This window comes from Cynoglossus semilaevis, chromosome 17 (assembly GCF_000523025.1).
Source record: "Cynoglossus semilaevis isolate Cse_v1.0 chromosome 17, Cse_v1.0, whole genome shotgun sequence".
Classification (NCBI taxonomy): domain Eukaryota; kingdom Metazoa; phylum Chordata; class Actinopteri; order Pleuronectiformes; family Cynoglossidae; genus Cynoglossus; species Cynoglossus semilaevis.
In genome coordinates, this window is record NC_024323.1 from 6,462,306 (window position 1) to 6,472,945 (window position 10,640).

A 10,640-nucleotide genomic window follows, 5' to 3' on the forward strand; every position below is an offset into this window, starting at 1 on the left:
TAATAGCCTGTATATGTTGCTGTGAGATGTTGCATTAGCACCCACCATCTTACACATTCCTCCTTTTCCTTTTTTCTCTCAGCAAGGTCTTCTAGTATAGTCTGTTGGGTGTTGTGAAGCCCAGTGCAGTTTGTTTTTTCACACACAATTGGAAGCATGGGAGAATAAAGGCTACAAGACATCTGGGAATCCAACAAAAGACTGGCTGCTGTGCAGACTGGTGAGTGGTCTGCTGTGGAGCTCAGCCACAGGTGACTATTTCTGTCGACGTCTGACCTCTGTGTAAAAAAATACCGGTGATAAATATGAATGGCACATGAGAACAAATCTGCATAGTTTCCATTGCATTAGCATAGCACTGCTATACTGCTTGATGGAAATAAACATGTTACTATGGTTGTTATAAAGGGACTCATTAAAATTCATAGTTCACATTTATTTCATTTTAGTAATTATTATTCACACACTGGCAATTGCTGCCATTGGATTTACATACGCAAGAAGAAAATGTTCAGAGAGAATTTTATTTCATGGTGAAAGGATCCAAAAATGGCTTGTTTGGAGTTGAAATTTCATCACTCATCTACCTTAGTGACATGGGGGAGGTAGATATGTGTTGATCAACTGACAAAATAAGAATTCTTTCTCATATATTTCACACACAGTAAAGACTAATCACAACGTCGTACATATGCAACACTAATAGTCATAACAACAGCGAAGGACATGTTGTTTATGATGGTGGTAAAAGTTCTTCTCTTCTCGCTTGAGCTGTGGCCCGTAATACTGCAAACAATCCCTTTCATTCATTCATTGTTCCACCACTTTATGCTATCACAGAGTATCAACTGAGCTCCAGCCAATCCCAGCTGTCCATCATAAAAGATGGGGGATCTGCCAGTTCTCTACACAGTAGAATCAAACAGTGTTTCAGTCTCTCTAATTGACCAAATCTCCACTCTACAAGTTTTTGGACCCAGAGAAAGGCTGTACGTGCTCAGGCACGTGATACAGAAAATAAAATCACTATATTATTGTGAATGGTAAAGGTTTAAAAATGTTGGCATCAACCAACCACAGCCTACAGTACTTGGTACCTGGACGGACATGTCCACTTTCTATAATCTGTCTATGAAGCATCTCCTTACCTCTGTCCTTGCAGCCTATTTCTGTGGTTTGCAGCCTACATTGTAAATATTGCGTTGATGAGACATTAACAACTCAAGTCTTTATTTCTGGCTCAACATTCTCATGGCAGATGTGCCTGTTGTGGTGATAAATTTACATAGTGAACAGGGCTTCTGATTCTCCTTCTCCTCTATGATATATGGCTAACGCCTACAGGACCACCAATCACCGATGACGTTCCTTCATTTGTTACTGTCAGTACAGATATTTCTCCTTAAAAAATACTTCAGGTCCTGTTGTTTCACTGCACAGAGAAATAAGTCATTGGTCATGTCTGGGATAGAACGGGAAGCCTGGGAATAATTCATTTTCAGACACAAAGTCCTGGGATGTGTTGTCAGTACGGTGGCAGGCACCCTTGTATTTAAAGACAGAATGCTTATGAATTAATCACTGTCTCAGACCTGGTCCAAAAGCCCAACAGGCCAAACAACACAGAGAACAACCACGCCTTATGAAAAACATCACAGTTAAAAATCAACACAGATTCAGCCCTAAATTTATAATAAATTATTTTGGTTTTTTTTTGGGTTAGGGTTAGGGTTAGGGTTTTTTCGGTGAGGAGAGCAGAATATGATAACATAGCGAGGGAGTCTGAATCAAATTACCCCAGTTTAAAATAATACACTTTCAATTCTAACAAGAGGAACATTTTGAGACAATTACTTTGTGAAAAATATTCCAGAATCATATAAAAGCTACTGAATAAGGATTTTTATCACATTGATATAAAAAGAAAAAGAAAACAATACATGTCTGGCCACTTCTGATATTTATCAATTGAGCGACTAGAAATATGATATAATATATAATGCATTATCTTCTAATTCTATTTGAGCATCATTGTCGTGATTATTGGAACAGCAATGCTAAATAACGAATGGAAAAATGGAATGAAACCTTGCAGCAGGTGATGATTGACTGATAAATGAGAGTAAACAGTGACCTCTGTTAGCTGTCACAGCAGCACAGAGAGGGAGGCTGAGGCACACAGCAGAGGTAAACAGAAAAAAGAGGGGAGGATGGGGGAGAAAAGAAGAGGAGAGGAAGGGACAGGTGAGGAGAGGAGAGGAGAGGACGTACATGCTGAACACCATTTAAATGGAGGTTTGACCAACAGCTACCTCCTCTACTATGATGATATCAAGCTGTATATGTAGGGCAGGTGCAATTGCCCTGGAATCAAGGCAAGTGGAAACTAAACTAAGAGGAGGCAGCTAGCAAATCAGCCACAGACGAGGCCCTCATTGAGTGTGACAAATCCAGAAGATTCTGCTGAATGGAAAGAGCAAGGTCACAGCCTTTAACACATACGACCTTTCTGTCATTAGACACCCTGATAAAATAATCAGCTAGCTGAAAGAGATGGTGGATAAACTGATAAAAAAAATAAGGAGGGTGAGGACAGTCTTCAACCTTCACCCCAAAAATTCAACCTTCACCCCTAATCACCACAAAATAGCAAGATACAAGATGCTAGCTGGGATAGCATGCACGTAACAGGATAAGCAGGTGTCTACATTGTGTGTATCAGCCGAGTATGATGTGAAAGTCCTAAGACCAGACATGAAGACACGTCCTAGGATGGTGAAAGAGTAATAAGCTAAAGTGTTGTCTGACTTCCTGTCTGACGTCCAGACTGACAAGTTAACAATGGCAAATCAACCAGACATGTTATTGATTGACAAGCAACAATGGAATGCTGTCACAACAGAGACAGCAGTCCCATGTCGTAGGAATAAAAGACAGAAGGAACAAAAAAACATATTGAAAAAATGTCAGATGGTTAAAGGAGGAGCCAGAGAAGGTTTGAGAGGTGTAGCAGCAGCATAGCCCGTGGTGTTGGAGCAACAGATGAACAGTAAAATCATTCATTACAGTTGGCACAACGGTCAGCCATCTTGGTTTTGGTCGTCAGAGAAGATGATGAGTAAGAACCACAGTTGGAGGCTGTACAGTGTATGCCTGTTACTGTTAGACATCTTTAGTCATCTTTCATCAACCACGTTTTTAAACACAAGTGTATCACTGTAACCACGAGAATGTATCTGTTGCGTGTGGGGGAGTGGGGAGGGCATGTGTCCCCTCTGGTGAGGCAGGGCAAGAAAAAGGAGAGAGAGTCACCAGCATCATTTTCAAAGTGGTGGTGTTTGCCTATATGCTCTGTCTTGTCTGGCCAAAGGCGACGAACAGTCAAAGTTGTTCACGAGTTTCACTCTCACTAAGCAGCACCAAGAAAAAGAAAAATACAAAAGAGCACATTGGTTAGATTTAACATCTGTCAGACAGATTCCTGAGGCTGCTGATCAGGCCGCTGCTCAAATCACGGTTTATTAAAGTTTGATTCTGTTTCACTGTTTATACCTCTGGACATTCCCATTATGATTATAAGAGGAACTGCTTGGATTCTAAAGGCAGGGCGACATCCATTAGTCCAACCAAACGAAGAAAAAACAAATAAAACCAAATCTGAACAAAATAACACAAAGACAGATTCACAGTGGCTGTCTGCAGTGAGGATGGGTCTCTACGGTCCTGTCTCACTGACCTCCCGTTCTTCTGTAGGTTTATGTCTCTGACTTATTAGGACCAATTGGAACCTTGTTAGGTTGCAGGGAAACAGCTCTTGTTAGGGTGTAAATTCCAGATACGTGGAGCATGTGCTATCTTACTGAATCAATAACGTGGGGACTAATTGCTGTGCATGAGCTGGTTGCAACTAAGAACCCTGATTGGGTTAAATTTAGGCTATTAGATTTGGTCAGGATCAGTGCGGCCCAAATTACTTGTAGACTGTAATCAATTGCTCCAGACTTGATGACTATAATTAGTCAGCCGGTCAGCACAGCCGGTTTGATATTTAGTATTTGACTAGCCAGTCAGTGACCACACAGATCTTTCTAAAGGATTTTACACACTTCTGAGTGCGGGTTCCTGACATCAGAGAACAGAACTTTCCTGGCAGTGTACACCCTCAGCAATTAATCAGGCCATTACAAAGCCACACATACAGACATACTAACATTTATATACATTTGTATGATCAAATAACAACTGCTTCACAAAGGAATTAGAATGTACGACGAGGATATTTGAGCAAGCTAAACAAACTGGGACAGGCGGTAACAACATTCACACTGACAGTTTCTGCTTAGCCCTGAAGTAAATCTTGTCACCGCTATGTCAGCCTTGGATCACCAGAGCTGTAATAGGGGGATGCAATAGGTAAATCAAAACAGATTGGAAATGATGATACCATTGTGAGACGCACAGAATATAAACAATGGCAGCGGGCTGCGTCGGTGTAATTATATTTAATAGAGCAATCCCAACAAGGCGGACGAGAGTGAAGTGAACGGACGCTGGAGGTCATTCTGCCCCTGCATTAAAATGCATTAAAAATTACAAACAGATTAATCATAGCAAATGAATTTATGTCTTTAATGCATTATTTAAACAGCGTTGTATGTACTGTATATATAAATAAAAAGATGGAAACTTGCTAATGTTCGTAGGCAGAAGCCCACTGTCACGGCTCTGGATCCCTGACTCATCTCATATCAAATGTGATTATGTATCTTCTTTATTAAGCCCTTCCTTTCTTCCCTTTTATCAAAAGTCAACCTCATCATCATCAGTTGTTACCATGACAACCCCCTTAAAGGCCAATCACCTCTATCTCTCTTTTTAGCACTTTTTTGCAAGTGGTCCTTTTTCATTGCTCCATTTTTTTTTTTTTTTTTTGCCACAACTCCCCCTCACAAATCAGACACGGCATCACACAGGATTCTATTGGCCTATTACTTCCTTCCTTCCTTCCTTAACTTCATTATTTCCTTCTGTCCTTCTTTCTTTCCTTCTCTCTTTTTTCAGCCCACCCAGATTGGTTCTTTGTCTCCTCCGTCCTCTGCCTGAAGCAGATCGGACAGTCCGCATATGCTATTATGTAAGGGTCAGCCAAGAAATCTCCTCTGGTGAACCCCAGTGGTCAGAGCCAGAGGCTGTGTCTATCAGACGCTGCTACTACTGTGGCCAAAAGGATGCTGCAGTGTAGAGAAACGAGAGCACCGAGGTTTGCTACCAACCATTCCCTGTTATGGTTAGTGGTGAGGCAGCAGCAGTCTCTCTTTGAAATCTGTAGAAACACAATGTCTGAGTGATTTTTTTATTGAGCATTCGGTGTCCCCGGTGTTTGTAGAAGAGACATACAGTAGGTGTACTCGTACACAGCTGTGAGTTGATAAACTCTCAGGCCAAGAACCTACAAACTGCCGGACAGATGGAACAGTGATTCTTACTATATCAAATTTAGAAAATTGTGTTTTATGCTAAATTATGCCTGATACAATGAAGCTGTTAAAATAAATAATGGACAAATCGGTATAATACTACAGTATAGTTTTATAATTCTTAAATGACCAAATAAAAAAATGACATAAAAGAGAAGTGAAGTTAGTTTAAAGAAAAAAAGCTAACACAACTCTAAATGTAAAGCTCAAAAAGTTAGCAGATGAAGTTAGCTGATGAACAGCTAAAGAGCCAGATGTTTCCCTCAGGAAATAATGGAAACCAGGAATAAAACTAAGTGTTGTTTGGTTGGAACAGGTAGATAGGTAGGATTTTAAGAGTTTGTTCTAATGAAAACAGCTGAAAACACAAGAATCCAAACAGTAAAGTTTATGAGGCGGCTACCTGCACTATAAAGGTCCTTAAAGCTGAGGGTAGCTGCAGATTCAGGTACGTAGCTCTGAAGGTTTAGCATAAGAATTACTCACTTTGCTTATCTTTCTTACAAAGTCCTAAGGCATAGTATTTCTCAAAAAAATGGATTATGACCCAGAAGTGGGTCGCTAGCACAAATATGGTACAGGCCTCGTTAGCTGTTAGGTTTTGTTACTAATTTACAGGTGGCCCTTCTCTGCTGAGGCAATTGTCTTTTTGTTGTGGGTAATATAGCTCTGTTCAGAGAGCCCCTAAAATATCTATAATATATAAATCTATAATAGCCTAAAGCACCTCCTGTTGTAGCACTTTCCTGTACTTTTCTTCTCCTTCTGCACTTGTCTGTACTTCTACACTCTCACCCTAGTAAGGGCCCTTCCTCGTCTTATAAGGCATCTTGGATAAAAGCGTCTGATGCATAAATGTAAATGTAATGTTTCACGTTGATTGTAGCAGTGTTAATAGTATTGGATGTTGTTGTTTTTGTTGCTTGCATTGTTTTGTTTTTTATTTTACAGCTCTTGAACTGCTCTCCATTTTAAAGTTCTGAATTTGATGGATGTTGAGTTTTGTGGAGCTGCTGGAGCAAGAAGAGGTCTTCTTGTCCTCTGACTGGACGTCGTATATTTCTGTCTGACTGAATGATTTGTCTGAGCTATGATTATTTCAGGGCTCTAAATGTCATTTAGCATAGCGGAAGAAAAATGCCTGACTCACTCAGGGCGGCATTTACAGTCTCTTTTGAAAAGCACTCTTCTTTCCTTCATATTATTTTACTTTTGGCTTGTTTTTCTAGTGTTGCATCTCCACATTAATAGCCTCTCATCCTGTCCTGTCTCGTTGCTCTGCAGGAGTCACTGAGCCAGGAGACTAATCTAATCATTTAGGGGCCTGCTTTTGAGTAGTAAATAATTTCCTTGGCATATTGCTACGTTGGGTGGGTGACAGTGTGTGTGTGTGTGTGTGTGTGTGAGAATTTTAGTACCGGTGTAAGTATTTTGTATTCCCTACGTAGTCGCCCACAACCACAGGAGAGCGGTAGACATTGAACAAGTTTTTGGTTTGGTTGTTTTATCCTTGTGCGTGTGTGTCAGTGTGTTCTATAGTGACACACTGTGGTCCATATATTTCATGTCACTCTGACTAAACTGCTCTGCTGTTGAGATGTCCACTTTAAAGCTTGATGCATTCCTTGTGTATGGATTTGGCAGTGGTGCCAGCAAAGCACTTTGCCTTGAGAGAGGAATTAAACCCCCAAGGTTTTTCTATGATAGATTAAACAGGAGGGGGAGCGGCGAGGGCAGGGCTGCTGGGAGGGAGGGGCATTACCCAAATCCAAAGAACCTGCCAAATGCCAACAGGGTGTGGGCGAGAGGTTGGCCTTTGTGGTGTGTCTTTCTGTGCATGTGGGTGTGTGCTGGCAGGCGAGTGAGAGTGTGTGCAGATGAAAATAAAGATAAAAAGGTACAGCGTGAAATCAATTACACAGCCAGAACAAGACCTTGAATTATGATTAAGGACATAAAAATCAGAAAATCTTCAAACACATTTTAGCAAAACAAAAATAAACACAGCACCAAAGTACAAGAGGCTGCAGGTGGAAAACCGTGGCTCGTGGAGAAGATTACTGTCATCAAAATCCCAAGGCTTTGTTTGTCTTTGCTTGGAAAAATATTTATCCATATATCCGTAACTGTTGCAAAATACACTATGCCAAAACAATAACACAGGTAGGAATGTCATTAGTTTGGGAGTTATGGTAGTTTATCATCAATTTTCACCCGGGGCCACATCAGCAAGACAATTGGCCTCGAAGGACCAGTTATAACTGGAAAAAAACTGTAAATACTCCATTACTCCAAGTATTAATACATGTTTCTGCAATTAATTAGGATCTTTTCAAGTTACAAATATTGTACTTTTACTTACATTCAAACACAGATATCTCAGTTCAGAACTACTGCATACGAGTCCAATTTTAGGTGAAGTTGATGAGGTGATGCTGCCCGTCTTTGAACACACCACTGAGATCTCCACTCATAGATCTCTCATCATCATAAAAAAATGCTTTGTTTTAGTTGTAATGTACGGTCAACATACATTCTGAAGCAGCATAGACTTTATTTATTAAGGCAATGAAATTGTTTCTAAGTTCCCACGGGCCACACAAAATGACTTGGTGGGCCGCATTCAGCCCATGGACCTCAGGTTTGGCACAAGGTGTAGAGTGTAGTACATCTGTTTTGTAGCATTATCTCATCATTTTGTATTTGCTTTGTTTGAAGATTTTTTTCATCCAGGTGTTTGAGATGTTTTTCAATTCAGGGTGAGTGAAGTGACAAAGAGACAACAGGCTGCGTGCAGCACAGCAGCGTGGGCCGGGACCAGCCTGACTTGAAATGGGAATTACAGAGACGCAGCGCAATCCTCTGAGAGCCAGAGGATTGTTTTGTTTGTTACGTCTCACATGTTTGGTTACTCAAGCTAATGAGCTGCAATTAGACAGCAGCCAATTAACTCTGGCCATCAGACTGAGACCAAGGGAAATGAAAGAGGAGGAAAGAAGAAAGTGGGTGAGGGGGGAGAAATGGCTCAGAGATGTAAGGAACATCAAGAGGATTGATGGGTTACATACATGAGCAGTTTTGGTTGGTGTACTGTTGCATCATGTGTGCTCTGTGCTGGTGTTTTAATTAAAATATCAGGCCTGTTTATCAAAACTTATAGGTATTCTGACCATTTTTTTTAGCTTCAGGGTATGAAGAAAATTCTAGTTGAGTCTAGCTGTGTATAACCACAGATAAGTCACCAGAAACTGATATGCAGGTATGAACAAAATTAATTTAAATTTTTTGGTTTGCATTTTCATTAGAGTAACTCAAGCATGGGGCAATGTTCATGTATCAAATGTAAATATCTATCATAAGAAGATAATAGGGATGTGACGATGTGTTATTACTGTTCTACTCTGGCAGGATAATCATCATGAAGTGTCCGTGTTTTACAGGAGTGACTGGAAAACACCTGTATTGTGATAATTGTAGTAATTCCGACTCAAAGATGATTTGAACACTTAAGTGTTGTTTGAAAAGTTGATTCATTCTGTAAAATCAAATCACAATGCTGTGCTGACCAGAAACAGAAACAGGGAACAAGATGAAAATGATTCTTGGTAAAAACCCAGCTACATGGACTGAAGTCAGTAATTTATTGGAGATGCTTATGGTTAGTACAAGGGGGTAGAGAATATGTGTGTGTGTGTGTGTGTGTGTTCCAGCAGGGTGAACTGTGTAGGCCCGTGTCACAGAAGTGCTCTACATGACCATCTGGCTCTCACTGTCAGATTGGATGCTGAACTTAGGTTAACTCTCTCACTGCCAGCGTCGGCTGCGTCGGCACAACGCACACCAACAGGTGCCGCACCTGTCCTGGTGTCAACAGTTAAGGTGAAGTACACCGTTGGGCCGCGTGTAACGTGTTATGTGGCTAGGGGAGACATTACACAACGAAATTTGGACACATTAGTGATTAATGAGACATTGATGTAGTCGCTGTGTGGTTCTGAATCATCTCTGGCAGCCAGTTCAGCGGCCAGATTGTGTATCTACATGAGGCTACAGATAAGGCTGCAAATGGTTAATTTTTTATTCTGACTGCTGATGCAGTATTCTGGCTGAAACCCCTCTGAGAGTCTGTCTCCGTACCACTCTCTTTTGCTCTCTCCTCACTTTCTTTCTGTCTCTCTCTTACACACACACATACGCACAAACACTCTATACGAGTGCCTGCCATTCTTCTGAGTAGACCGTTGCCCCTTCTTTAATTAGGCTAATTGAAATGCAAGAATAACCATTTTCTTGATTGCTCATTATTTTTTGGCCACTATAAGATGAAAAGCATGCTTAAACATGGAGGTTTCAAAAGAGACACTCCCCTCTCACCTCGGACGACCTCTCTGTCTTAATTCAAGATGAGTCTGGCCCCTGCAGGACCCTGCCTTGTGCAGGTCTTGTGCTGCCGTGGCCTAACATCTGCAGTACCTCTGTAACAGCGCCCTCTCCTGCTCCTGCGACTCCCCTTTTCCTCCGACATCATGTCGGGGCCTTACCCACTCACAGCCCTTACTTCATCCGCTCACTTAGTGTTGTTTAAGCAAAAGTGTCAAGTGGGATCCTTCAGTCGTCCTTGAGACAAACGATGAGAGACGGTCTGTGCTGAAGTGCACTTGGCAGGTCTACAGGTGGCTGGATGGCTCGTCCTTATTCTTGGCCAAAGTGTTGACCTCAGCTCTGGCTCACTGCTGACCTTTTAAAATGAGTTGACAGAAGTAAAGGAAATGAATTGCCTTCAACAGAGGCCTTTTGACCCTGCGAAAAATATTTGGTCAACATTAAGGACTGAACACTATTTTTTGAGAAACAAATGTTTCCCATCTTTGGCACAAACCAGGAAGTTTTTCATTCTGAAATGATGAGGCCATTTCAGTTTTTTTAGGGAATCATTGAGGTCTTTTCTGCAAGGGGGGCAGTATATAACACACTTATGTAAATTGAGCTGCTTTCTTAATATCTAAATTAAATAGTAGCAAGAAAACACAAACTGAAGGACTGAGCACAGCTGATCAGATCTTCACACCTCTGTTTAAAAGCTTTTCTGAGCCTTTACTTTTAAATGGTGATGCCACTGTCTTCTCCCCACACCTTATTTGCATAGAAATACAGAAGTTGTGT